The sequence below is a fragment of the Cavia porcellus genome, unplaced genomic scaffold (assembly GCF_034190915.1).
Source record: "Cavia porcellus strain 051 isolate PalLab524CR breed Dunkin Hartley unplaced genomic scaffold, mCavPor4.1 scaffold_8, whole genome shotgun sequence".
In the NCBI taxonomy this organism is placed as follows: domain Eukaryota; kingdom Metazoa; phylum Chordata; class Mammalia; order Rodentia; family Caviidae; genus Cavia; species Cavia porcellus.
In genome coordinates this window covers 10,554,423-10,581,643 of record NW_026947491.1, presented here as the reverse complement: position 1 = coordinate 10,581,643, position 27,221 = coordinate 10,554,423, and the positions used below count along the sequence as shown (strand labels likewise).

Here is a 27,221-nt window from a genome sequence, read left to right as displayed (position 1 = left end):
CATTGCTCTGTATTGTTTAAGACTCCATCTAAATCTGTAATTGTCTGAACAGAAGAGTTCAAACTAGGAGTTTTTGTAATAAAAATGTGTATAAATATGGATCTCTCATTATTTTGTAAAATATGTGACCTACAAGAAAAGCCTAGAAGGGATTAAGTTATTCATCCATCCACTGTGTGGGAGACAACTTGAGAGACTCCCCTTGAATGCAGGACAATTACTGCAACTTTGATTATATGAAGACTTGTTTCCTTATACGGATATGTACAGAGCTGACTATGGTATTTCCTTTTCTCTTCTACTGGTTCTAAGCATTGCAAATAAGGCCAGCTGAGATACTGGTATGTAATCTCTAAAGCCATCAGGCATCTCCTGTTTTCTCACATTGAGCTCTCTGTGAAAGGTATGAGCACAGTGAGATGGTAGAGCTCCAGGAATGTCAACTGGGTATGAGGCTCCAGATAAGGAGGTTATAAGTGCCCACGTCACAAAAATTTACACATCAGAAACCGGAAACAACAGCATCCTAAAACAATTCAGTTGTTAACCTTAATTGAATTATGCAAGTTGATCCTTCTGCATATTTTTATCTCTGCATTTTGCAGAGATGCTTTTCTCCCCATCCGTCTAGCCAACTCAAGTTACTTACATAGTTCTTTGCATTCTCACTGTCACTCATCCTCAAGCCACTGTCCTTCTTCACAAGATAATAAATTTGGGGAGAGGCCTGGGATCAGGACCTTTGTCTGCACATTTCATGGGGAGTTAGATTTAGGATCCCTTGGCTGACCTTAAATTGGAATCTGTCTTGGTGTCTTTACTCTCGCTGTTGGATGCTTTGGAGGTAGTAGATTGGAATTAACTTGCTGGGATTCCAATAGTGACTCAGTGGGATTATCAATATAACTGTTTGGACTGTGAGGAAGACTGGAAAAGTGATTACAATACATAGATGGCTCTACTCAATATTTGGGATTACAATACACTTGTCTACCCATTCATTCATCTGTCCATCTATCTGTTCATTCATCTGTCTGTCTTTTTTTTGTTTGTTTTTCATTTTTTATTGGTACCAGAGATCAAACTCATGACCACCTGCTTGCAAGGCAGGTACTTATGCCGCTGAGCTAAATCCCCAGCCCCTATCTGTCTGTCTTTTAATCCATCGATGCATTTACTGATTATTTCTTTCTCTCCTTGTTATAACTTTTTCCTGTTTTAATGAGCTATCATCAACAAATAGGGTTTACATTTATTTAAAGTGTACAGCTTGATACTCTGATATATGCCCTCATTAAACCCCATTCCACTAGGTAACATACCTATCCCATCACACAGTTACCAGGGACTGTGTATGCATGTGTTGCATACACAGTGTGTGCTTTGCAGTGAGAGCACTCAAGATCCACCTTTGTAGAAAACCTCAAGTGTGTATCACAGTCTTATTAACTACATCTTCACATTGTATGTTAAATCTCCAGAACCTGCTCATTTTTAAATAACTGAAACTTTGTACTCTTTGATGATCACTTCCCATGGGTGCCTTTCCCCAGCCTCTGGAAACCAGCATGATGAACTCTGCTTCTATGAGTTTTGACTATTTTAGACTTCACACAAGTGATCATAAAGTATTCATTTTTTAGTGTCTGGTCCATTTCACTTTGCATAATGACCTTCAGTTTCTTCCATGTTGTCACAAATGGTAATGTTTTCTTCTTTATCAAAGCAAAATAATATTATATATACTATACTGTAAACTGTGCTACATATCTGTGTGTATCATGCATCTTTAAGCTTTCATGTGTTGTTGGGGATTTACATTGTTTCTGTGTCTTGGATATTTATGAATAATGTGTCAGTGAACATGAACACAACATTTACTTCATCCATTCCTCTGTTGATGGGCACAGGTCACTTCCAAGATTTAGCTATTAGGAGTTGCGCTGCTATAAATATGCACGGCACAGATCACTGTGATATGATGTCTTTAACCCTTTGGGGAACATACATGTTAGAAGAACAGTTGAGTCAAATGGAATTTCTGTTTAGTTTTTTAAGGAATCTGATTTCCACAGTTGTGGTACTAGTTTACATTGCCACAAACAATGCGTAAAAGCTTTTTCTCTCTGGAATTCTCATCTGTCTGTATTTGTTATTATTTGACTTCTTTATGGTAGCTGTTCTTTTGCTTTAATTTCCATTTCTTTGATGGTTAGGAATGTTGCACATTCTTTATGTATTTATTAGCTATTTATACTTCTGCTTCTTCTAAGTTTCTATTTGCTTCACTTGCCCATTTTTTATTAGACTTTTTATTTTGAGGAGTCTATTTTTTTCTTTTGTGTTTAATGTATTCTTTATGTTAGTCTTTTTTACAAGCCATAGCTGGCAAAATTTCTCTCCCATTCTGTAAGCTCTGTAAGCTCCCATTCTTCACTCTGCTGGTATTCCTTTGCTTTGCAGAAACTTTTTGATTTGGTATAGTTAGTTTGTTGATACCATATGTTATTTCTTGTAGAATTGGGGTTTTGTTCATAAAATCCTTATCTACATTTTGTATGGAGCAGTTGAAGCTGGAGATTGATCACATGTGTGGGGCTAAAGCAAGGCCAGCCCTGAAAACACAGAGAGCCCAAAACAAGCCATGTAAACAAGCTGTTCCAGCCTCAAGAAGGCAAAGGGCCCAGGCCAGCCAGGCAAACAAGTTGCTAGGTAGTGGGGTTGAAACTGACATCTTCCTCTTGAGTGTATAAATAAATGTGCTACAGTGGTTGAGCAGTTCCTTCCCTCCCATCAGGAGAGTAAGGGCTCCACTTGACCCCAGCTTTTGTCTCTTTATTTTCTCATCCTCTCACTGCCCTTCCCTTGGGAACATCTAGAGCTGCAGCTGGTCCCTACAACACTTACGTCTTCAAGAGCTTTACTTATTTTATTTTCCAGCAGATTAAATGTTGCTGTTTTAGTGTTTGGGCCTTCATTCATTCACATTTTAGTTTAGCATATAGTGTTAGCTGTGGGTCTAGACTCTTGCATGCAGACATCCTGTTTTCCTGAAGGCATTTGTAAAAGTGGCTATATTAGCTCCACTGTGTGTTTCTGGTTTCTTTGTCAAAGCACAAGTGGCTGAATGTGTTTGGATTTGTTTCTGTGTCCTTTATTCTGTTCCATCAATGCATGTTTGATTTTGTGAAAATATCACATTGGTTTTTTTTTTCACTATACTTTTGTAACATAAGTTGAAATCTGGGATTTTGATGACTCCTGGATTGCTTCTGTCATCCTCATTTTTGTTTGTTTGGTTTTTGTTTTGCTCTTCTGGATCTCTTCCATCTCCCTATGAATTGTGGGGTATTTCTCTTATTCTTGGAGGAGTACTGCAAGTATTTTGATTGGGATTGCCTTAAGTCTACCTAGGAGTTTGGAAAGTAACACCAGTGTGACAACATTGGTTTTTCTTACTCAGGGGCAATAGATATTGTTACCAAGGTTTCAAAAGCAACAAATGCTGGAGAGATTGTAGAGAAATACAAGGCTCAGAGACTTCCAGTAAGATGGCAGAGCAGTGAGCAGGAGAGAAGGAGACTCTGAAATTTCATGTCTGGACCCTGGAATATAGCAACATGAAGAAGAGAAGAAAGAAGGTAATAGTTCCCAGAACCCAGGAAGTACCTGAGGAGAGACTGAAGCCCAAGGGGAGAGTAAAGAGAGAAACCAGCAAAGGAGAAGGAGGAGGCGAGTGGAGCTTTCTCCCTGAACTCTGACTTACCTCACAGGAGGGGCTGCTCAAACCTGCAGGTGCAGAGTGACTACAGGCAACCCCAGGAGCCTCCACAGACAAGCACGGCAGTGGAGCAGATCCACGAACTGCAGTAGACTGCAGTGGCCGGTAGTGAGTTTTCACACTGGGACATCCTGTAAGAGATGGTGATGGGCCAGGAGCTGTTTTGGAGGAAGGCCAACTGAGCTCAGGACTCAGAGTGACTGCTTGTTCCATCTAGAGGCACTCAGCCCAGTTCAAAACCACAGGGACCTGGAAACTGCTGTTAGTTGGGTGGGTCTGGTCCCAGTCTCGCAGCTGAAGACCAGTTTAAACTTCAATGGAAATAGAGATGCAGGATCACTGGGATTATCCTCTACTTCACCGTGGAGCTGCTCCTGGCTTGCAAGGACTGACTGACATGGATATGAAATCTTCATACACTGTCAACCAGTAGCAGCAGAGCTGCATCATAAAGTAGACTTTTTTCTTTTCTTTTTTTCTTTCTTGTATTTCTGATTGTTTGCTTTTTTTGTTTTTTTCTTCATTGTTCTTGTTGTAAGTGTGAACATGGTTTCTAGTGTTGTTGCTCTGCTTCTTCTTCCTTTTATTATTATTTCTTCCTTTAATATTATTATTTCTTCCTTTTCTCTTACCTCCCTATCTTCTGCACCAGTTGCCCAAAGTTTGCATGATCCTCTTTTGTACTTCTGTCATGCTTTAATCTCTCCTTTTTCTTCTGTTCTCTATTTTCCCCTTAACATCTTATAAATTTTCTCCCCTGAGGGTAAAATTGACATACCAAAGACTTACTTATTGTACAATTTTCTGATTTGATTTAGATCTTGTTATATAACTGGAAATCTACCTCATGCTGTTAAAGGTGGCAAATTAATAGTCACCTCAATTTATTATCTAGGCTGTGTTTGAAACTATTGTTATTGCTGACTGTACCACTTTTGCCAAGGTGACACTGTTCTAACCAGCTTCCTGGTACACCAAGCTGAAATTGCCTAAGGGTCATAAATAATACTATAGGCCAGTGACAGAGAACAAAGGGCTGGGCCAATTAGGTGGCAACTTATCACCCCTAGTAAATTGAAGAGGGATAGATCTTGCAACAGACTCAAAATCCAATAGCTAGTTATACCTGGAAGACACTTGTGAAAATAGTAATTCCCTAAAGGTTCCATATACTAGCAATAATGCTACTCATCACAGGCAATTTTCAAGCATCAACCAGGGAATTAAACTAAGATAATATACAAAATGAGAAGACACTAAACAAGATGCAACCCCAGAGAGCCAGCTCACCAAAGGCAAACCCAGGGTGCAAGGAGGTGAAACTGTCAAAAAGCTGCTGCCTGCACTCTCTGAAGGGGTAACAATAAAGTAAATGAATAAGGCTCTAGAAAAGAAACAAATGAGAAAGAGTTTATCAGCTAACTATGGAGACAGTGACCATAATGAAAGACATGCTTAGTTTCTCTAGATCAGAGGCAGATAAAAAATAGAAAAGCTTAAAAAATAATTCAAACTATGAATGCCCAACATAGGAAAGAAATGGGATCAGAAAAACAGACTCAAACAGATACCCAAGAGATTAAAAATTCCTTTGAAAATATAGGTAGCAGGATGAGCCAATGTGAAGACAGAATCTCAGAGATAGAAGATGGGATTGTGGTTAGAGACCATGAAAAGTAAGATTTCTTAAAGACAGTAAGGGACTGCAAGACATTAATCTAGCAGCTGCTAGAGGATGCAAAGATGAATAAAATAAGATTAATTGGAATCAGTAAAAAGCATTAGATAATGAAAATGACATAAATAAACCTGTTCACATATATTATGGCCAAAACTACCCTGACAGGGAAAAGAATTTGATATGTAGATAAATCAGGCATAAATAGAACTACAATTAGCATGTTCAAAAAAATCTATAGAAAGTCACATAATAGTCAAAATTTCAGAAATTCAACATAAAAATAGAATATTGAAAGCTGTAGAGGAAAGAAACAACTCACAAAGAAAGCCCATATAAATCATAGTAGAAGTCCTCAAGTCAAGGAGAGTTTGGAGTGAAGTGTTTCAAGTTCTAAAAAAAAAAAAAACAAAAAACAAAAAACAAAAAACAAAAACAAACTCCAACTCAGATTTATATACCCTGCAAAATAGTCTTTCAAAATCAATGAACAAATGAGATACTTCCATGACAAAGAACACCTGAAGAAATTCATGAACAGCAAACCAGCACTTTGAAGTGTTTTGAAGGACATTGTAGAAAGAGATGACAAGGATTGCAACCCAATGAAGCCCAACAGAATGAATCCACCAGGCAAAGCAAACAATATAAATAACATGACAAACGTAAGTCAATACATATCAGTTACAACCATCCACTTTAATGGTGTCTATTCACCAATCAAAAGATACAGACTGGCAAAATGGACCAAGAAACAAGATCCAATGGAATGCTGCAAGCAGAAGCACATTTAATTTAAAAAGAAATTCATTCCTACAAGAGAAATTTATAATACCCATATCAGGAAAAGAGTAAGCTCAAATAAACAATATAATTTGAAACTTAATCTTCTAGAAAAAGAAAATATTAATGCAATGGAAACTAAGAAAACAATACAAAGAATCAGTGAATCGATGAGTTGATTCTTTGAAAGTTTAAATATAATTGATGAACACTTAGCCAGCCTTAAAAAAAGGAGGAAAACTCAGACCCGTGCAATTAGGAATAAAAAGGGCTAAATCACAACACATCTTGTAGAAATCCAGAACATCAGCTTTACCTACTTTGAGAATTTGTATTCTAATAGGATGGAAAATGCAAAAGACGTTGACACATTCATAGATACACATGAATTATCAAAGCTGAATCAAAAAGGTATAAAAATTCTAAATTAAGCAATGCCAGTCAATTAAATAGAAGATGTAATTAAAAGCTCACCAAAAAGAAAGCCCATACCATTATAGTTTCACTGTTGACTTATGCAGGTATTTGGAGATGACCTAATACTGCTATACTGAAAACTACAGTACTCTAAAAAAGGAGATTGAATGGAGAGATATTCCTTGCTCTTAGGTAAGAAGAGCCAATATGGTGAAAATTGCCATACATTCAAAAGTGTTACACAGCTTTAATGTAATTCAAATCAAAATTCCAACAACATATTTCACAGAATTAGAGGAAACAATCTTAAAATTAATTTGGAACCAGAAGAGACCCAGAATAGTGAAGACAATTCTGGGCAACAAAGGCAAAGTGAGAGGCATCACAATCTATGACTCCAAATTATACTGCAAAGTTACTGTGACAAAAACATTATGTTACTGGCAAAATAACAAACAAACAAACAAACAAACAAAAAACCCAAAATACTAAAAACAAACCTCAACAAAACAAAGCACCGGACCTGAGGAACAATGGAACAGATTAGAGGATGCAGAAACAACTACAGATACCTTTAGCCACCTTATCTTTGAAAAATGGGCCAAAAGGGGCTGGGGATTTAGCTCAGCGGCATAAGCGCCTGCCTTGAAAAGCAGGCAGTCGTGAGTTTGATCCCCGGTACCGATAAAAAGGAAAAAGACAAAAAACAAACAAACAAACAAAAAAAAAAAAAAGAAAAATGGGCCAAACATGTTCACTGGGAGAGAGATAGCCTCTTTTGTAAATGGTGCTGGAAAAACTGACTTTGCACATGCCAAAGATTAAAACTAGACCCATATCTTTCACTATGTACTAATAATGAATCACATGAGATTCATTATAATCAGTATGATCAAAATGGATCAAATATTAAAGCAGAAGTGTTAAATCTGCTTGAAGATAGAATAAGTAAACTGTTGAAGACATAGATGTAGGCAATGACTTTATGAACAAAACCCTGATCACATAGGAGCTATCACAAAGAATCAACAACTAGGATTTCATCTTATTAAAAAGCTTTTGCACAGAAAGAGAAACTACCATCAGAGTGAAGAGACAGACTACAGTGTGGGAAAAAATATTTTGCCAGTTGTTCCTCAGACTATCTAGGATATATAAAGAACTTAAACATGTCAGACCAACCAAATTTCAAAAAACATTCCAAAAATGGGTTTCTGAAACAAATAGACACTTCTCAGATGAAGAAGAAGAAATGGCAAATTAATGTATGAAAAATGTCTGACATCATTAGTCATTCAAGAAATGCAAATCAGCAGAATGCTAGGATTTCATCTCAACCCAGAAAGGATGGCTATCATCAAGAAATCAACCAGCAAAAAATGCTGACCAGTCTGTGGAGAAAAAGGAACCCTTCTCCATTGTTAGTGATAGTGTAAACTGGCGTAATCACTGTGAAAGTCAGTGTGGAAATTCTTCAAAAACCTAGTAGTAGAGGTTCCATTAAACCTAGTTATCTTGGCATCTTCCCCAAAGAATTAAAAGCATCATACAACAGCGACATGTGCACACCCATGTTTATAGCAGCAGAGTTTGTAATATCTAAGTCTTGGAAGCAGCCCATCACTGATGAATCGATAAAGATGTGCTTTTCTATACAATAGAGTGCTACTCTGCCATAAAGAATCATAAGCTAAGTGGATGCACCTTGAGGCCATTTTCTGAAGTGAATAAATCAGACACGTGTAAATACTGCATTGTTTCTCTCATGTGAGAAACTGAGAGTGTAAGTAATGACCAAAATGTATAATAAATGTTGTACAATAGTAAGAAAATATTCAGATGGGAAGAGGAGGTAGTGGGGGGGGGGGAGAAAAAATGATGACAAAATTAAAAAGAGAAAAGACATACGAGTATCATTATTTCAGGGGCACTCTGACCCAGAGGACAAATACTGTGCCACAGAAATATGCCTGGGATGGAGATTTCACTCGTCAGGTGAGGGAACAGTAGCCTCCAAAGGAAGGGCAGGTGCTTGGCATGGGATGGAGGTGCAGGAGATTGACGGTGCTCCGAAGGGGATGTGTAGTATTCCCTAGTGAAGATGAGCATTAGGAAAACTTCCTTGAAACCCACAGATCTTGAAGAAGTACTCACATTTCTCAGCTGCCACCTGTCCTGACTCAGAGAAACCATGAAAATGCCACCTAGCAGGCCCATGGGAACTAAAAACAGAGGTCTGAAATAATTTTAGCTTTTCACAAGAAGTGGCCTCTTCTTTTCCATTGCTGGGGCAAGGAATGAAAATAAGTATAAAGTAAGGGATGAATTAGACAAGGAGCTAGGGCACTGCCTTGTGGAGAGAGAGAAGAGAGAGAGAGAGAGAGAGAGAGAGAGAGAGAGAGAGAGAGAGAGCACACAGATGGGTATGGTGACTCTGGGATGCTAAAGCAAGAGAATCCTTGCCTAGTCAAGATATCAAGATATATTCTACCTCAAAAAAATAAGTAAAACTACAGAGTGCATCTCCTAGGTAAAAGGAATGCGTGTTTCTCAGAATGGTCAGGTTTATTCTATGGAAGTCAAGCAATATTTTGAGGCTTCTGCTGGGAGAAGGTTACAATAGTGAAACTCAGCAGATTCACAACATATGTGATGTCTGCATTAAGGAACATTTTTATGCTAAGAGATATACACTGTATATGGACAGAAACCTAGGGACTGTGGTCATGGCCTCACCTTCCTCTGGCTGAGTGAGCTGGGAAGCATGAGAATGCGGTGCACTACCCTCTGGGTATGGCCATGCTTCTGCTTAGTCAAATGATCACTATCATACCACATACCTCCAGGATATTTGCTCTCCTATGTCCTAAGCGTCACAGTCACCAGTCTCTGCTTCTGTACTGGAGATGAGCAAATTCCTGCTTTTCTGTTACCGTAGTGAAGGCCCTTGCCTTGAAACACCAGACTCTTTATCTCACCTGCTTTTCTAGAGTAGTTTTCTAGTAAGCATCTCTACTGCTAATTTTGGAAATCTTGAAAATCTAACTCATAGTTTTCTCACTCTGAGTCTTGGAATCACTGATCAGGCATGAAGTCCTTGGGTCAGGAAGACCAGGAGTCACCACGGATTTTCTGCTGTTCCTCAGGCTGTCCTACTGTGTCCATCCACAGAATTACCTTCTGCTTCCAGGTGAGGCTCTCTGCATCGTTAGCACAGGAAAATTCTGGGTATTTATTATTTATTTGTTGGTGCTCCTCAGAATGGAACCCACTGCCTTCTCATTGAGCTACATCCTCAGCCTACTTTTTAAGTTGTTTTTGCTATAAGACAGGACTTCGCTAAGTTATTAAGTTAACCAGCCCAGACATGAATTTATGGTACTCCCAACTCAGCCTCAAAGAGTATTGGGATTACAGGCATGTGCTACCAGACCTTGTTAAAATTCTGCTTTTTACTATGACAGAATTATGCTGTGTAGCCAGGCACTCCTGCAATCTAGCACTTAGGAGGCTGAGGCAGGAGAGTTGTTTGCAAATTTGAGACCAGCCTGGGCTATAAAGTAAGCCCACATCCAGCCTCAACTGCATAGTGAGACCCTGTCTCAAAGACAGAGAGAGAGTGGCGGGGGGGATTGTGTTACATTTCTCTTTTTTGTGTTTTGGGGCAGATAACTCAAATAAAATGTCCATTCCTTGACATAACAGCAACATGTTTTGCCCAGGGTATAAAAATATAGATTAAATTAGTGAACAATTCATTCCATAGATTTCTGTGCTAAACCAAAAAAACTGAGAGAGAGAATTACCCACGGAGTACAGGAAATACACCCCAAACCAAGTTAGTTTTTCTGATGGTGATTTCTAGAACACTAAGAAAATCTTTGAGACATGGTTTCCTCCTCTGTACAGTGTGGACGGCTGCTGAGAGAGCTGAGTAACAGTAGCAGGGCAGTGCTGTACTGAGTCAAATTAGAACCAGGGAAAAAAGGAAAATTCAGTAAGACTGCACTGACCAGTCTTTAAACTCCTAGTAAATTGCTCCCACAGACTTCTGGTATTGTTTTGATTTTTTAAAACTGTACAATTATTTGTCATGATTTCTTTGGCGCCTCTTTTAGATTTCAAGCTTGAAATAACTCGTTCATTCCCTTTGCTTGTCTTGGTCTTAAAACACAAGGTTTGCCATGAATCTGGAGTCAGTGAATGTTAAATACATGTATTTATGCTCATCCATGGCTCTATCATCTAAATTCATAAATAGGTCAGGCTAAATGCCTTAGAGAAATTCTAATGCAGGGATTGTTGAGCTTAACTCAAAAGAAAATTGGATTAATTTGGTTTAACTCAAAATTATCACCTGTTTCATCCCTAACATAGGAAGAAAAACTTTAGGAAGGATGAAGTAGGTTTAAAGTGTTAACTCTGTTTTTTTTTTCTTTTTGTGAATGAAGGTTAAGAAGCTCATAGTTTTCTTAACACTAGAATACCGAGTACAGATTAGACCTATTTATTAAGTTTCTAAGTCCCTATAAACTGCTTATTTGAACAAAGTTATTAGAAGGTGAGGGGAAACAACATTGGTAGGAGTTTCACCATACCCTATGCATTCCAAACCATTTATTTTTATTTAACCTCATTTTATCAGGGTATTTGAAACTAGAGAGATTCATTGATGAAATCACAAGTGTTTGAAAATTCACCTTTGATGTTATCTATAATTTTTTAATGCCTAAATACTACACTCAGAAAAATATAGTAGTCATGAAATATTGGAGCTAAAAGGTCTTTTTTTCTGGTCCCAGGACTTGAACTCATGACCTCATGCTTGCCAGGCTGAAGCTAAAATGTCTTAAATAAATTCCAACCCAAGAGTTGTGGAGGTATAAGCGTCTCAGAGAAACATAACAAAACACATGTGTCGTAAGTGTGGTGGCCTCACCTGTCATTCTAGCTCTGGGAGGCTGAAAAAGGAGGATTTCAAGTACAAACCAGCTTAGGCAACTTAAAGAAAGAAAAAAATTAAAGGTCTGGGACTATAGCTTACTCTCAAGACCTTGAGTTCAATAAGTAAATAAAAATAGGTGGTTAACAAAATAAAAACTAGCTGGTGATTTAGCTCAGTGGCATAAGCTCCTGTCTTGCAAGTGCGTGGTCAGTTCATCCTCCATACCGATTTAAAAAAAAAAACCTAAAAAATTTCAAAACCTGACACATGTGGCTTTTCCAGATGTCTCAGCGAGTGCAATGGCTGCAGCTTCATGTCCCTGCCCGTGGACAACCTGCTGCCAGCCTGATACATGACTTGGGTGGGCGTGCCCCCTCATCAGCTGCAGGAAGTGGGAAAAGCTGAAAGCCCTAAGCTTGCTCTAACCTCATTGGATGGAGTGGAGAGCCCAGGGGGTGGGTCCACATCTGAATCACGCAGGTGTCAGAGCTGGCAGCAGGGCCGATGGAGTCTTGGGGCCTCAGCCAGCTCCTGTGGGTTTCCTTATCAAGTAGTGTTGAAAGGCTGTGCACCTGGGAGACACAGTGGCTAAAGGCACATGCTGAAAAATCCCACTGCCAGTCTGCCAAATTAGCTACCACCACTTGTTAGCTATTTGATCTTAGCTACTTGACATTTTAAAAACCTTAGTCTCCTCATTAGTAACAGGGAAATATCTACTGAGTTAACCCCTGGTTTGCAGTGGTGATTAAGTGAAGGCAATGTACCATCATTAGGTGCCCAGCAGGATGGTGGTCTTTTTTATCAACTGTCACCTAGACTGATAGCTGGAATTAGTGATTTGGTCTCCAGGGTCTTCACTGCTGTCTCAACAACACCAGAAACATCTTCTGCTTAGTATACTTGATTTATGGACTAATTTACTTATCAGAGTTATCTATTCATTAAAAAAGACTTGTTGAGGAAAGTACTTAGTAGTCACTGCTGTATCTTGCGTTAGTGTAGCATCCCTGGCGTCTTTGTGAGAGGAAAGGCCGCACATGCTCTGGTCTTGTGCTTTGTTTTCTGCTAGGACTTTCTTGAAATGGGTCATCCGTTCCCCTAGCACGTGTACCCACAGCTTCACCAAGATCACCACGTCTTCTGAAGTCAACTCTCACATTTTTATACAGCTTGCTGCATACATTTCCATTTCCTGCTTTTGACGCTTAAGTCTTGAGAGACTGCTGCACTGCTTGTCGTTTAAAAAGTACTCAGGAGCTGTCTTTTGGTACCAAGAATGAGACAAAGTGTAAACAATCACAGCGTTAAGTGAAATAAATTAGACACACAGGCATACATGTGGGATGGTTTTTCTTATGTGATAAGCCCAAAGTATAAATCAAGGAGCAAAATAAAGGCTAGATAATAAGAATCAGAGCGATAGAGCTTTATCAAGTAGGGAAGAGATCTAGAGATGGAGAGAGGGGGTTGGGGAAAGAGGGGAAGTGAATTAAGTTGTGCAAGTACCAACTCCCCATGATGAATATAGTCACTATGCATGCAAGCATGTCCTAATAAAAGCATTTGGTAAGTTATAAGGACTCTTAAAAAGGACCTCTCCATCCTAAAAGGTAAAGTTGAATCAGCTAACATAGAGTCAATACAATTAATGGATCATTACCTACTGATTTGTACAAACTCCACAGTTACACTCACAGTATTGTAATTGGAACATGCATGTGCTTGCTTGAGGGTCCCTGTGTCAGTCAGCTTTTCTGTTACTAGGACACAATACCTGACACCCACAAATTAGAAGAGGAGAAGTTTAATCTGTTTGACAGTGTAGGGAGTTTCAGTACATAGTTAGCTCGGTCCAAGGCAGAAATATCATGGCATAAGGGAGTGTTAGAGCAATGGTGCTTAGTTCATGGTGACCAGGGAGCCGAGCAAGGGAACTGTACAAGAGAACATGAGATAAAGGACTAAGTGTAGTACCCAATACCGCCCCTCCATGACACACCCAGACACTCAAGAAATGTGTGAGTCCCAAAACAACCAAACAAACAATGAAAACCAACAATCACAGTCTCGTGAAGATCCTGTCTCTTCCTTCTCCTTTCCCCCCACTTAGGGAACACTTAACTGTGGATTGACTTGGTGAATAACAGGAGTCTGTCCCTAAGGAGAAAGAAGTGAAACATGGATAGAAGGTAACTGCAAAGCAATATGCTTTACTTTGGTATAGGGAGGAGGATGGATTATTTTAGGGACTGTGGGTAGGTGAAGAGGTGTCAAAAAGGACTTCTAGCAAGGGATAACATCTGATGTGATGTTTAACTAAAATCGTTTCACACCATAAATGCTAAAGATGGCAATCCTTGTAAGAGTCCCACAAAATAGTATAGTTATTCTCTCCACCTTCTCAGTGCCCTGTACATTCCAACCCTCTGCTCTGCATCTTGTCCTGCTTTTTTGGACATTCACCTTACCTGTCCACACTTCAACACTGAGTTTAGATGTGGGACTTGTATTGGACAATGGAATGTGTACAGACTGACTAAAACATTCCAAGCAAGAGCACTACTATGCTTTAGTTGGTTTGATGGTCCTCCTTTTGGCAAGGAGAATAGATGTGTTCAGTATTGCCCCTGCTCATTCAGTGCAGGCACTAGTATAAGACTTAAGAAACAGCCACACAGAACCTCATCTGACCCACAGATAAAAGTACATGATGTGTGTAAGTAATAAACTTTTATCATCACAAGGTACAAAAGCATTACAGTTTATGTGGTAGCAAGATTGGCTAGAAAAACTCTGCAAAATATTGTTATCTCTACTTCTGATGACAGAACTAGATATGGAAAGGATTTGGGTAACAGGCTCCATCATGAATTTAATAAGAAAATAGGTCCATGACTTACAGGAAAGTATACCGTGCTCCATATTTTTCAAAGCATCCAGTCCATAAGCAACAGCTTATGTAAGGGAACAGACATGGACAATTTAGTATGTAAACAACTTGGTATTTCTGAGTTAAGCATTGTAAAGAGTATCAGGGATAGTTACAGATGAGGATAGGATAGCAGATAAGTAGGTTTGATCATGGATGACCTTTAAATGTGTTAACATGTTGACTTGTAGCTAAAGAACTAATGCCTGAGTTGATGTGTCAGGCAGTAGAGATAAAATACTGTAGGTTGGGGGCTTATGCAAGACAAATTTGTTTTCTGATTCTGCTGGGGGTAGTCTAAGGACAAGATGCCAGGAAATTGGTGTCTGGTTAGGCCTTTATTCCTAACTTGTAAGAGGTCACCTTTTTCCGGTGTTCTCTTTGCAGGGAGAGAGGGAAACAAGAAGAGGAGAGAGGAAGAGAGGGAGAGAGAGAGAAGAGAGAGAGAAGGAGGAGGAGAATGGGAAAAGAAAGAGACAGGAAGGAGGAGGAAGGAAAGAGGAGGAGGAGGAGAAGGGAGAGAGTGAGTTGAACAGGTGCCCTGTTATCTCATGCTTTTCTTATTTACTTTTGACACCACCCTGTAAGACCTGGTCCTACTCCTATAACTTCATTTAACTTGAATCACCTTGTGTCTATATACAGCTGTACTAGGAGTTAAGACTGTTGAGGAATGAATAGTTCAATCTGAAATAAGTACTTTGGAGGAAATATATTGAATATTTTAGAATTTTCAGCGCTCTGTATTGATCTGCATTAAATAAAATGCTATAAATTTAAGCTTACAGCAACCACAGATATATTATGCTTTTATTCTAGATCAGTTAACCATTTTACTATATAAATCTGCAAAGGAGGAGAGATTTTGGCCAAGGTCACATGAGTAATTAATCCCAGCCAAAGGAGAAGTCACAGTCTTCTAACTCTCCCCGGGTTTCTAAGAATCCAAACCAATCATCTGGTTAAACAAACTTCTTCAGCAAAGTGCTGATTTCTGTCCAAGTCTAGATGCTTTCCTTGAACTTCTGAAGTATCCGTTTTTTCGCCTCAGGTAACGTTCTTCCAGGAACCCTGAATCTGCACAATGCCCCTCTCATTCCATCAGTCTCTGTTGTCACATTTCCATCTCAATTCCTGCCCCAGGTGATACTGCTCCCTGGGAGAGGAAACCAGCCATCACTGCACCCCTGTGCTAACCCACTAGCTTGCTGAAGTGTGCAGATAAAGAAGCCTGGAAAAAAACTAATAAAAGTTTTCCTAATGATATGTCAGTTTTTCAAATTGCTTCTTTCATTCACACATCACTTTCAGGCCATGATAACATGGGAACAAACAATATTTTATGCAAATTTTCAAGTTAAATAAAAGCATTGCTAGTCAGTCAGTTAGGTTCCTATGCTCAGTGCTGTGTTCCTCAAAGGAGAGCACTGGTTCTGATAAAGACCAAAGATGGAATTTATCTGAATCTAGCTCCAAGGAGGTGGAGAGGCCTGTTTGCCTCAAACTCCCATCTCCCCATATTCAGGTGGGCATGGGTGCTTACTTTAAGGAACAAAGGGAAGAAGGAGAACAGAGGGAGGATATTTTATCCCCTCTGCCACCTTCAGCTCATCTGCTTTTTCTTGTGGAAAGGAAAGCTACTCCAGCCTCCTGGGTCTGCATGTTCTATCACTTCATCTGGGCCGGGGAGGAGGAGGTGTCGGACATGTGCTCAGAGGAGGAAGCTTACAGAAGCTGCTTTTCTCTAAAAGAAAAAAAAAACAAAACTCCAACTTCTAAAATTCCATGTTGCACTGCTGGTTACAAAAGAACAGAGATGGGACTCTACCAGTTAGATGCCTTCTTCCATGTGGGAGTTCTCTGCAAGAAGTTCTATGTATTCGGTCAATGATAATAATTTCATTGTAGATAAATCTTATAATTATAGAGTTGTAGCAGCTACTGTAATCACAATATAGATGCCATTAAAGAAGCTGATGTAAGAATGACTTTCTAAAAACTGTAGGTTATTCTCCTACCTCATTCAATAAAGTAATAAGTATTGATTTAAATATCTCGGGACATCATTTATACTCATTTTAAAGTGTAAAACTCATTAAAAGCAACAAATATTTTCTAATTTATAATATAGGCTAAGAAATAGTCCTGGTATTCAAAGTAAAAATAACACAGTAAAATAGTGGTTCCAGGATCGCTCCCCTCCACTCACAGGAACCTGACCAGTGCCCCAGGTCTAAGCTCCCTGACCTCTGTCCTGATACCCACTACATAGCCTGGCCTATAACGAGCTTTTCTCACCATCTGCTCCTTAAAGGTTCATGCACATGGACCACATCTCATAAAACCAATTATAACAGACGGAATTGTGGGTAAGGTCATGCGCAGTAGACACGGCTGCCAGCCCCAGGCCATGTCAATCACGCTGCCAATATGCTCTGAAAGAACCGATAGAGGCGCGCTAGGCTCAGCACAACTTTTGAGTTCCTTGAACCCAACACATTTAGCTTTTGTGCCATCTGCGTTTCTGTAGTGGAAGCCCATCACTGTGAGCAAACCTCATTCTTTAAACATCGCTGAACACAGATGCTTTTTCTTTATTGTCCTGTGCTAGATCCAATTCTTTTTTGTGCACTGGAACTTGAAAACGTGTTCCAGAGTCCCATCACCCATGGCAACAAAAAGAGGTGAAGTATTGTTTCCAAACGTCTTGAGACAAAACGTCAGAGTAAAGCAGTGACACTATTCAAAGTTATTTCCAAGTAATTAATTAATTTTTCATCGCACTGGAAATTAAACTTCGGGCCTTTGCACTAAACTATTTCTCCACCTCTGCAACTTTAAATTTTCTAAAAAATTCAAACAGGATCTCTCAAAGTCAGGTAAGCTAAAGGCTGGGCTTGGTCTGGTCCCTTCCACACAGATTTCTGGGATTATGATTGTTTCCACTTGCGAAATGCTATTCAGTATTCATTAGTCTGCAGTTTGACCTCGCCAGCACGAGAATGCCCGTGTAAAACTGGGCTTGCTGACCTGTGTTTGCCAGTCACTGGGTCCTGCACAGCTCCTTACACCCTTCTTTCCTCTTCGGCTTCTTTCACTGGCTGCTCTTCTTGATTGGTCATTCCTTCAATATCTTCTTGAATCATTCTGTCATATTTCTTCTGATTATTTGGTCTTGAACTTGAAGCCTTTGTTTCCTCTTCTTTATTTTAATTTTAGCACTTTATACTCCAGAACCCTGTCTTGGCACTTATTGTTTATTTTAGCTCACAGTTTGCAGAGTTTTGAGCACATGGTCAGCTAGTTCTAAGGGAAGGGAGGAATAGCAAACAGTCCATGGCAGGACAGTCAGGAAGCAGAGGGGCATCAAAGAACAACACATATATTTGCCTACCGTGACCTACCTTTTCCCACTAGGCTTCACCTCCCAACATCATACTCAGCATAAGTCCGTCAGTCGATGGATCTGGCGCCCATGATCCAGTCATCTCATAAAAGGCCCACCTATGAGCCAAGAGGCTTTGGGACTCATCTAGATATAAACCATAACATTCAGCCAAATGCTGGTTCTCAAGTCTCTTTTCTCAGCTCAACACCTTGAACCCTGGGCCTAAGGTGCTTAGCAGACAGCAGCACTTGAGTGCTTCCTAGAACTTCAGATCTGCTTCTCCATGTGGAAGGTCTGCTCTTTCTCCGCTCTGCATGCCCTGTGGTACCTTCTGTCTCTGTGACTGACATCAAGAATAAATCCAGCTCCTGTGCAGAGGTTTAGTTGTCCATGCACGTTTTCTATTTCATACAGGCCTCTAGAATCAATCTAGTTTGTTACCTGCCATAGAGATTCTATGTAACAACTATTATATGTAGACACGGCCATCTCCAATCTCATATCTCTGTATTGTAATAGCCTTATAATTGGTCTATTGTCTCCCCCACACCCCATTTGTAATCTTCTGGCACATTTTCAATGGTTCATAAGGTGAATCAGTTTTCTTTCAATTCATCACATTCTTTTGCATCATAGAGTAATGATAAAATCTAAATTTTTGAGCGCAACATTCAAAGCCTCTATTACGTGCCCCGATCTTGATTTCTCATCCTTTTTTTCAGTAGTTTTCATCCAATTTTCTTGTAATTTTAAATTACTCATAGGTATTTTTCATTGCTCACCTGTCCTAAGGCTGATCATTTTCTCCCTGAAATTTTCTACTCCTGCACTAACTTCTTGGAATACCACTTTGTTTTGTGCATTTTGTATACTGTGATACTTCTTTGGGATAACATATCAAGATCTCTCACTACCACAGTGAGAAGTGACCTTTACAATAACCTGTTGTGCACCTTACATAGTGATTATGCAAATGGGTCGATACCTCTATGTCCTCCTGGACCATGTGTCCCTTCTCTTCCTAGGTGTGATGCCTAGAATGCAATAGGAACGTTGCTATAAAAGTGGCTTTTTAATGCAAATGAACAAGAGAAAATAACTTACCAATATCTAAAGAAATGACAATATTTAGCAGAAGTTTTTGGATAGGGATTAAAAAAATTTCTGTGTTTCAAAAGCAAGATAGGAAACACAATCTCTGGCTTCGAGAAAGATTTCCTAAGGGATATGTCATTGTTTCTGGTCTATGGGAGATTTAAAAACTTACAAAACCAGGCTGGAAACTTATCTTTTATTCCTAATATCCTTGATTAAATATATTTGTTTTGCAGAAAAGATTCCTGGCAAATTGCAAGTTCTCTCTATTTGTGCAACTGCAGTTTCCAGGACAGTTAGCAGTAAAACCTCCACATCCTATTGCCCTAATTTATTTTTTTCTCTTAGACATTTCTTCTCCCTCTAGCCTTTGCTACTCAATACTTTAGTAATGTCTAAAACCAGAATCCTAGGTGTTTTTGTTTCAGGACCTATCTATCCCTAGAAAATACTATTTTTTCCTCAGAAATCCTCATAAAGATAGAGAACATTAGCAGCACCTCTGTTCTTATTTTACCTTTCTATTGGACCTCTGAGATTACTAAGGAGATGTCTGTAGACAAGTAAAAAAATACTATATATGTATTTCCAAGGCATTGTGTCTAATGATTTGTAATGAATTTTAAAGTTGTTTTTGTTTCTTATAGAAACCACAGAAAAAAATAACTCTTTACCTGTCGTATGGATTCAAAAAATATTTTGGTTTGCACTATTTTAGTCTTACAACCAAGTGGAGAGCAGTGTTGAACTGACTTTGCAGAGGTGAGAAAGCAAACTCAGATGAATATTTTCATCCAAAGATACAGTGGTGGTAAATGCTAACATTGAAGCATTGAGACTGTTTTCATTTAGAATTTTCTTCAGGATGGTATTTTCTTCGGGCTTTTGCTATTGTCCTTTTAAATACTTTATAAGAAGGCTGTGAAATCTTAGCTGTTTTTGGACCAGTTCTATACAAAACAGAAAATCAACTCTATTTGTAAGAGGTAGGAGACTATTAGACTGCAAAGTGGTGCACTTATAAGGCCAAGTACTTCAAATTTGTAATAATTCAGATTATTGCTCTAGTAGTATAGGATAAACATACATAATAAAAAGCAATGAAAATTGCATTAGTCAGCATTCTGTCAGTGACAACAACCTGAAGGATTACCTGAGGAAAGCTTTGTTTTGGTTCACGGCTTTGGGGGGATTCAGCCCATGGCGGTTTTATCCATTGCTTTTTGGACCTGGGGTGAGGAGAAGCAACATGGTTGGACAGAGGACACTTTTAATGTCATGGTAGCCAAAAAGCAGAGCAAAAGGAAAGGCACCATCGGAAAAGGGCCAGGGCCAGATCTAGTCCTCAAAGTCCCCCCTCCATGATCTTCTCCTTTTAACTGAACCCTATCTCCTGTTACCTTCACTCCCTTTTGGATCCATCAAATTATTCATTCATTAGTGGATTATTTTACTGCTTCACTTAGAGCTTTTATGGTCAATCTACTTCCAGGAGCCCAGTAACCAAACCTCAAGCATAATAAGTCTTTTATGGGATGTATTTTATCACAACAGTAAGAAGGACTTGCAATCACTCACCACCAAAACAAAACTTAGTGGCAAGAAAACTGGAATCACCAAGAATATTTATTCATGCATTCGTTCATGTCTCTGTTTATTTACTTAAAGAATAACTTGCATAGAAAAATATTATAAACCTGCTATGTGCTGGTTCTTTTTATGCTAGAAAGATAACTCAGTGATAAGTTACTTTTAGGATAGATCACATCATGACAAGAATGTTTTCATTTGAAATCTTATTCATATGAAAATTATTATGCATAAATAGATGTCAGAATATTTTGAACATATGATCTGCCAAATCACAAAATCTACTGTTGATAAATACTCCTGAAATTAATTTCAGAGGTTCAAACCAAAAAATATGTTGCTTTTTCTAAGGAACTAGCTTATTCTTTGCACAGTAAGACTGAATTGTGACACTCTGTTCATACTTGTCTCTTTAATTTGGTGACTAAAATATTTAAATTTTTTTATTTTAACAGTACAAAACAGAATAAAGCCAATCAAAACAAAGCATTGAAAGTGATACATAACTTTAGAACAGGACAATGGATCATCAATAATGCCACCATAGTATATCCTCACAATAGCTGTTCATTTTCTCAGACACACTAAAATCAAATAAAACAAAACAATAAAACCAACAAAAACAGAACATTGAATTAAGTAAAACAATAAATCAGAATGAAACAAAACAGTGAGAATAATATTGGATTTCCAAAACACGACAGAAGGAAATCCCCCATATTGCTATATTGCATACTGTTATCCTCCAAATATATTCTTAAACTGCTGGCTTTAGTCCTGCAAAGTCAATCAAACAATACAAGCATTTAGTTGTTTTTGTACTTCAGTTTCTATCAACTCAGCCTGTTCTATGAACCAGCTGGTTGCTAATGGGGGGTGGGTGGGTGGCTGGAGGGTCTTGATTCTCAGCCCATGTGCCTGCCGGCTCATAGGAAAGGTGACCTGGCTTCTCTTTTTCCTCCCTGCTTGATTTATGTGGCTCACAGGAAGATCAAACTAGATTCTTTATGTGCTCTTCCCAGACTTGGCATGGCCTCTGCAGACTCAAAGAAACAGTGGACTGGCTTCTCTTTCCCTGGACTCTGCATGGTCTCTGGTCACTAAAATCTTAAAAGTCAATTTGCTTTGGTTACTACAAGGTACACACAAAGAAAAAAAAAAGAATCATATTCAGTAATTTATGTAACCATAGCATTTATGGTTAGCTTTCTGAATTTGAAAGTTTTTACTATCCTCTTCTGTTACTGCTTATTTTGCCTCTATTTTTATATTTTGTGTATTGTGAACATCTCTGTGAAGTCTATTTAAGTATTTTTAGTGACAAAATCCAAAGATGTAGTAGAGTGTATGGAAAGAGAAGTTTGGATTTATGAGGGACGTTCAGAGTTAATTTCAACAAAATTTGCCACAATTTCAACAAAATTCTACTACATGATGTTTGTCTGCTCTTGCCTGGTACAAGGTCATAAATAAGAAAATCGTTGCCCCGTTACTCCAAGACAGCCCACTCCACTGAGGGCAGCTCTGGTTATTCATAAGTTCAACCTCCTGTTAGGTGAAATCTGCCTCTGACAGAACTTTCTTTTCCAAATTCAAAGCTTTGAATGTTATTTAAAATTGTAAACAAGGGAACAATAAATAGTTCTCTCTCTCTCTCTCTCTCTCTCTCTCTCTCTCTCTCTCTCTCTCTCTCCCTCTCTCCTACTCCCTTTTCCTCCCCACCTCTTTCTCTCTCTTTCTTTACTTTGAGATGACAAGAAACCCAAAGCCCAGTTGTTAGAATGAGAGGTGTTAATAGGATCTGGAGGAGAGGCACACAGTTTGATATTCAGTGTCAAAGACAGCTTGCTAGGCTGTTTCTTTATCAAATCTTCATTACCCACCACACTAAGTCATTACTTACAAGCTTTAGCATCGAAGTGCTGCTCTGACAACCCTCAACAGCCTTTCTTTCTCTCTAGAAATAAATACTATTGATCAGCAGAAGCCATACCTAAAGCTGCCAGGAATGTGTGAACCTATTACTTTCTTCTATTAAAGATGAATATATTCTGGAAAGAAGAGTTGATTCTCCTTGGATTTGTGGTCACTTATGGTTTTCCCTTGTAACCCATTTGTAACATTTCATTACACACTGTAATGAATAGGGTTTGGGATAGTTTTGTTTAGTAAAGAATTTTTGTCTCACTGCTTTATAGGGAAAGATGCAAAGTGAGGCTGTGGACATCTGCAAGCTGAACACACTTGCTCTGATTTATAAAGGGTTATGAGACCAAGTTTTGGATCCTAAGGACACTGCAGTGTCCTTCTGTCCTACTTATCATTTTTCTTTCCTGTCTCTCAAATGACTTCAGGCTGTGTTTTTCTATAGCTTTTTATATTTCAACCCTCCCTCAAATTTCAGCAAACGCTTCTTAACTGACCACCTTACCAACAGACCACTTCTCTTCTTTCTCTTTTGTCCATCTTTCAATTTTCTTCTGTAATCAATATGCTTCATCTAAGCCCAAACCCAGCTCAACACCCCAGTACTCATAATTTCCAAGTTTTTAGGTTTCATTTCATCCCAGATCCAAATTCATTCTCAAACTTCAGATGTCACACCTCATGACTCACTTCTCATTATGCAACCCATTCTATTCCATCCATCAGATCCCTTATTTTTCAGTTTCAATGAGCTGCATCCCATGTACTTCCACATCCGCGTAACTGTGCCCACAGTACAATGTAATGGCTAATGTGAAATGTCTACTTGGTTGGCTTGGCAGCTGCTGGAGAAAAGCACACTTTTGGGTGTGTCATGAAGGTGTAATCTTGGGTACCATATCTGGTCCTTGGCCCCCTCCTCTCTGACAATTTTGTTTCCCTGCTCTGCTTTCCAGATGATGTGAACCAAACATGATCTTTGCCAACCCCGTGTCCTTTTGCTATGATGTTCCTGACTTGGAATCCACTGACCCTGAACTGCATCTCCTGAAACTGTGAGTCAAAATAAACCTGTCCATTTTTGAGCTGTGAATGCTAAGTGCATCCTGTGATAGGAATGATGACTATTACACATTTTATCTTTTCTTCATCTAGCTGATTTTGTCCTCTAAGAGCTTTTTCTGTACCTTCTGTTTTTGTCTCTCATGCAGATCCCTTGTTTGGGCATGCCTGTCAAGGCACTTACCACATTAGACTTTAATTACTTGTGCTTGAGTTTGAATCCATTATTCCTAAACATGTTGAAGAGAGCTCTTGTGGCTTTATCAATCCTCAAAATGTAACTTCTGGCTTTGTTCTTGATGCAAAGCAAGTTTCTGATAAAACTCTATTAACTTGAGTAAAAGACTAGATAAATCAATGAAATAAACTGTAGCAAGGTGTACATATCTTGTCAAAACAATTTTAAGCTCCAGAAAACAAAAAGTGTGATGTCAGAATAAGGACACCTGGATGATAAGCTCCAGAGAACTGTAACTCTCAGTAAGATGACCTGGAAGGGACATTTGAGAGTTCCCAAGGGTTCCAAGCAAAGCCAATCCAACTCTTCATGTGACAGGGACAGAAACTGATTCTGAAGGAGGCTGAGGGGCCACTTGGGGTCACAGAACCTCTGCCTTAGAGCTGAAAACAGAGGTTCCCATTACTGCTCCTCTGTGACTGTGAAATGTTAGTCACTTCATTTTTACCAAAGCTGCAGTGGTATATGGTATATGCTACCTTCATAAAAATATATATATTACTCAGTAACCCATATGGTTAGAGGCAGGAATTCTAAAAGAAGACTGTTCAAATCACAGGAGTCTTCAAGTTTTCAAGTTTTACTGGGGATGATTTCAGCATTTCTCTAAAATACTCTCTTGGCTCATCATGAGTTACAAATGCATTAACACCCCCATGAAATGTAACCAGGAAAATCTGTTTCACCTGGAGGTGTGTAGTCTAATTAAAAATGAATAAAGCCTGAATATCTCAGTTTCATCCTCATACTTATTTTTTGTTCTATTATGAATATATTCCAATTATATATATAGCCTTTCCATTGGATATCAGAAGATAGTTAAATTTCTCACCTTTAGGGAAACATAAGGATAATTTTGAGCAGACATTCTTTAGGCTTATTAATGATAATGTAAGAGGCCCTAAAGAACATTTTAATATTTCTAATGCTAAAATAGATATTATGTGATAACTTTGAACAAAATTACATAGATTTATTAGAATTTCAAGTTAGTTGAAATGATTAAAACTGGAGAGAGCACACTGATAGACACTATACAGGCAGCCTGTGTTTCTTTGCCCTACAACAGATGGAAATAGAGAGTTAACCATGACAAAACCAAAACAACACAGTTTATTTGGTAGACTTTTTATTCCTCAAAATACTGTCTACATGTCCCACAAAACTTGCATTATATTCCTTGGTTGTATCAAGATCAGAGTTCTTGGTAAGATGTCATTCCTTTTTTTCCAAGTCTGATATTTTAAGACAGAAGACTGGGGACTTGGATCAAAATAGTTCTTTCACTATGGATGATCCCTGAAGAAATAAAGAACTCGGGGGACTAAGGATTCTCCTGAGCCAGATTTCCCAAGGATCCTTGAAGTTAAGAGAAAACTTGAAGAAACTCAGATATTATATTTGCAGTGCTTGGCTAGGGGCTCATGATTAAACAGACTGAGAGAAAGCTCTAGAATCTCTGTTAATATTTACACAGTGAATATCACATTTAAGTGAGTAGGTGTGAAGCATGGAGACAGGAGAGTTTAAGTGCTCTCAGTTGATCTGGAATAGAGTCTACATTTCCTGAATCCTGGGTACCATCACCTCAAAGTGACAGCTCTCTGTAAGTCTGCAGAGAACACAAACAGTTGACAATAAACTCATTTACAATTTATGACATCCCCAAATTTGTTTCAGAAGAAGAGATACAAAAACATTTGAATAGAAATGACACTATTATGAAAGCACTTCATAATCCCAGCACTCAAAGGCTGAGGCAGGGAAATCACCCTGAGTTTAACACCAGCCTGAGTTACATAGTAGAATCTTCTCAATCCCTCCCCTCAAAATTAAAAAAATATATATATATAAAGCACTTCTCGGTAAATTCTAGGACTTAACTTTTGCCACTTTTTAATCTTGTTTTTTGAGAAAAGCTTTATTTTGGTTCCCATTTTTCAATTACTGATGCATAGAAAATATGAATCTTTAAAAAATACAACCATTATGGAAATTTCTCAAAGTGGTAAAATTAGAAAATCCATATGACCCAGAAATCCTTCTTCTAGGAATCTTTCTTCTTGAAAGAATTAAGAATATCATGGGATAACGATACATGCACACCAATGTTTATGGTAGCGTGATTCATAACAGCCCAATCCTGAAAGCCGCCTGCATACCCACCAACTGATGACTGGATACAGAAAACATGGTGTCTATACCGAAGGGAATACTGTTTGGATGTAAAGAAGGACTAATTTGAGACATCGTAAGAAACTAGACATGTGTTGAAAACATAATGTTGAATGAAATAAGTCAGAAACACGAGCAAAAATACCAGAGTAACTCTCATTTGAGAAAGGCAAAGCACAGAGGGCAAATTAAAGGATGCTAGAAGGAGACAGGGGTCCATCTCTTGCAAACAGGAAAGGATCTAAGAGACCACAGGACGGAGGAGAAATAAGTAGGAGGATGGTGCGCCACCTACAGGAACCTCGTAACCGCAGTGAATATGAACATTATATGCCGCTGACACTAATCAAGATTAATATCAACAAGAATGAAAAGGGAAAGGGAGGTTTCCAGCAGGAGGGAAGAGGAGGGGCATTTGAAAAAGAACCAAAAACTGTGTCAGTGCTTGAACCCACTCTCCAAGACGACTGTAAAAGGCATGTGCTGTGTGCATGCGATGGTAAAACAACATTGGTATTGAAGATACCCTCTGAAGAACAGAAGACGAACAGGTGGCATAACCAGTATCTAGCTTGTTTCTTACGGGAATTTTTGCATCACGCTCCTTCAGCCCTTTCCCCTTCCTTACCAGATCCTTGACCACGAACTTAGGGGTCATTGCTCACCGTGCCCTCAGAGCCTGTTCAGCTCAGCTTAGGGAAAGAAAGCATGAGGCCGGGTCTTCCGCAGCAAGGATAATAACCCCTTAGAGAAGTAACCCTAATGTCCCATTTGTACACTTTTCTGGCAAATTATTCCTTTGCATTTGCCTCTTAAATGATCTCTATGTAGTAGATAGCTCACATACACAAATCTTATGGAAATTAGTTATTTCCCTAAAGCATAGCCATTTTTCTGCTAGGCTGAATTATTAAGACTTTTAAAGAAGTTTTTCCTTGAATTATTTTCCTTCCTCCAGTGGTTGATTGGTGATGGCTGAAAATAAAATTAGAAGACATCCCTCAACTGTGAAATGACTCATGGAAAAAGTTCTCTTTTGAAAGTTATTTGATTAGGAAAGTACTTTATTCCCTTAAAATATCCTAGATGAAATGTCCAACCCTCTCCGACTGATCTAATGTTAGTACTAGAAGGGACCTTAGTTCTGTTTTATACGGTATCTTTTCCTGGATGGCAAATTTAAGATTCGGATGTATTTTTCTGGCTGGGGA

At 38.8% G+C, this 27,221-nt stretch overlaps 1 long non-coding RNA gene and 1 pseudogene across 1 annotated transcript; both read left to right on the top strand.

The window, feature by feature from the left end:
- Positions 1–24,569, top strand: part of LOC100719074 (NBAS subunit of NRZ tethering complex-like) — a 228,700-nt pseudogene extending 204,131 nt beyond the window's left edge.
- Positions 9,868–16,587, top strand: LOC134477231 (uncharacterized). Its single transcript, XR_010049128.1, has 2 exons — positions 9,868–13,796; positions 15,588–16,587. It is a non-coding gene; the product is annotated as an uncharacterized LOC134477231 (long non-coding RNA).
- Positions 24,570–27,221: the final 2,652 nt, after the last annotated feature.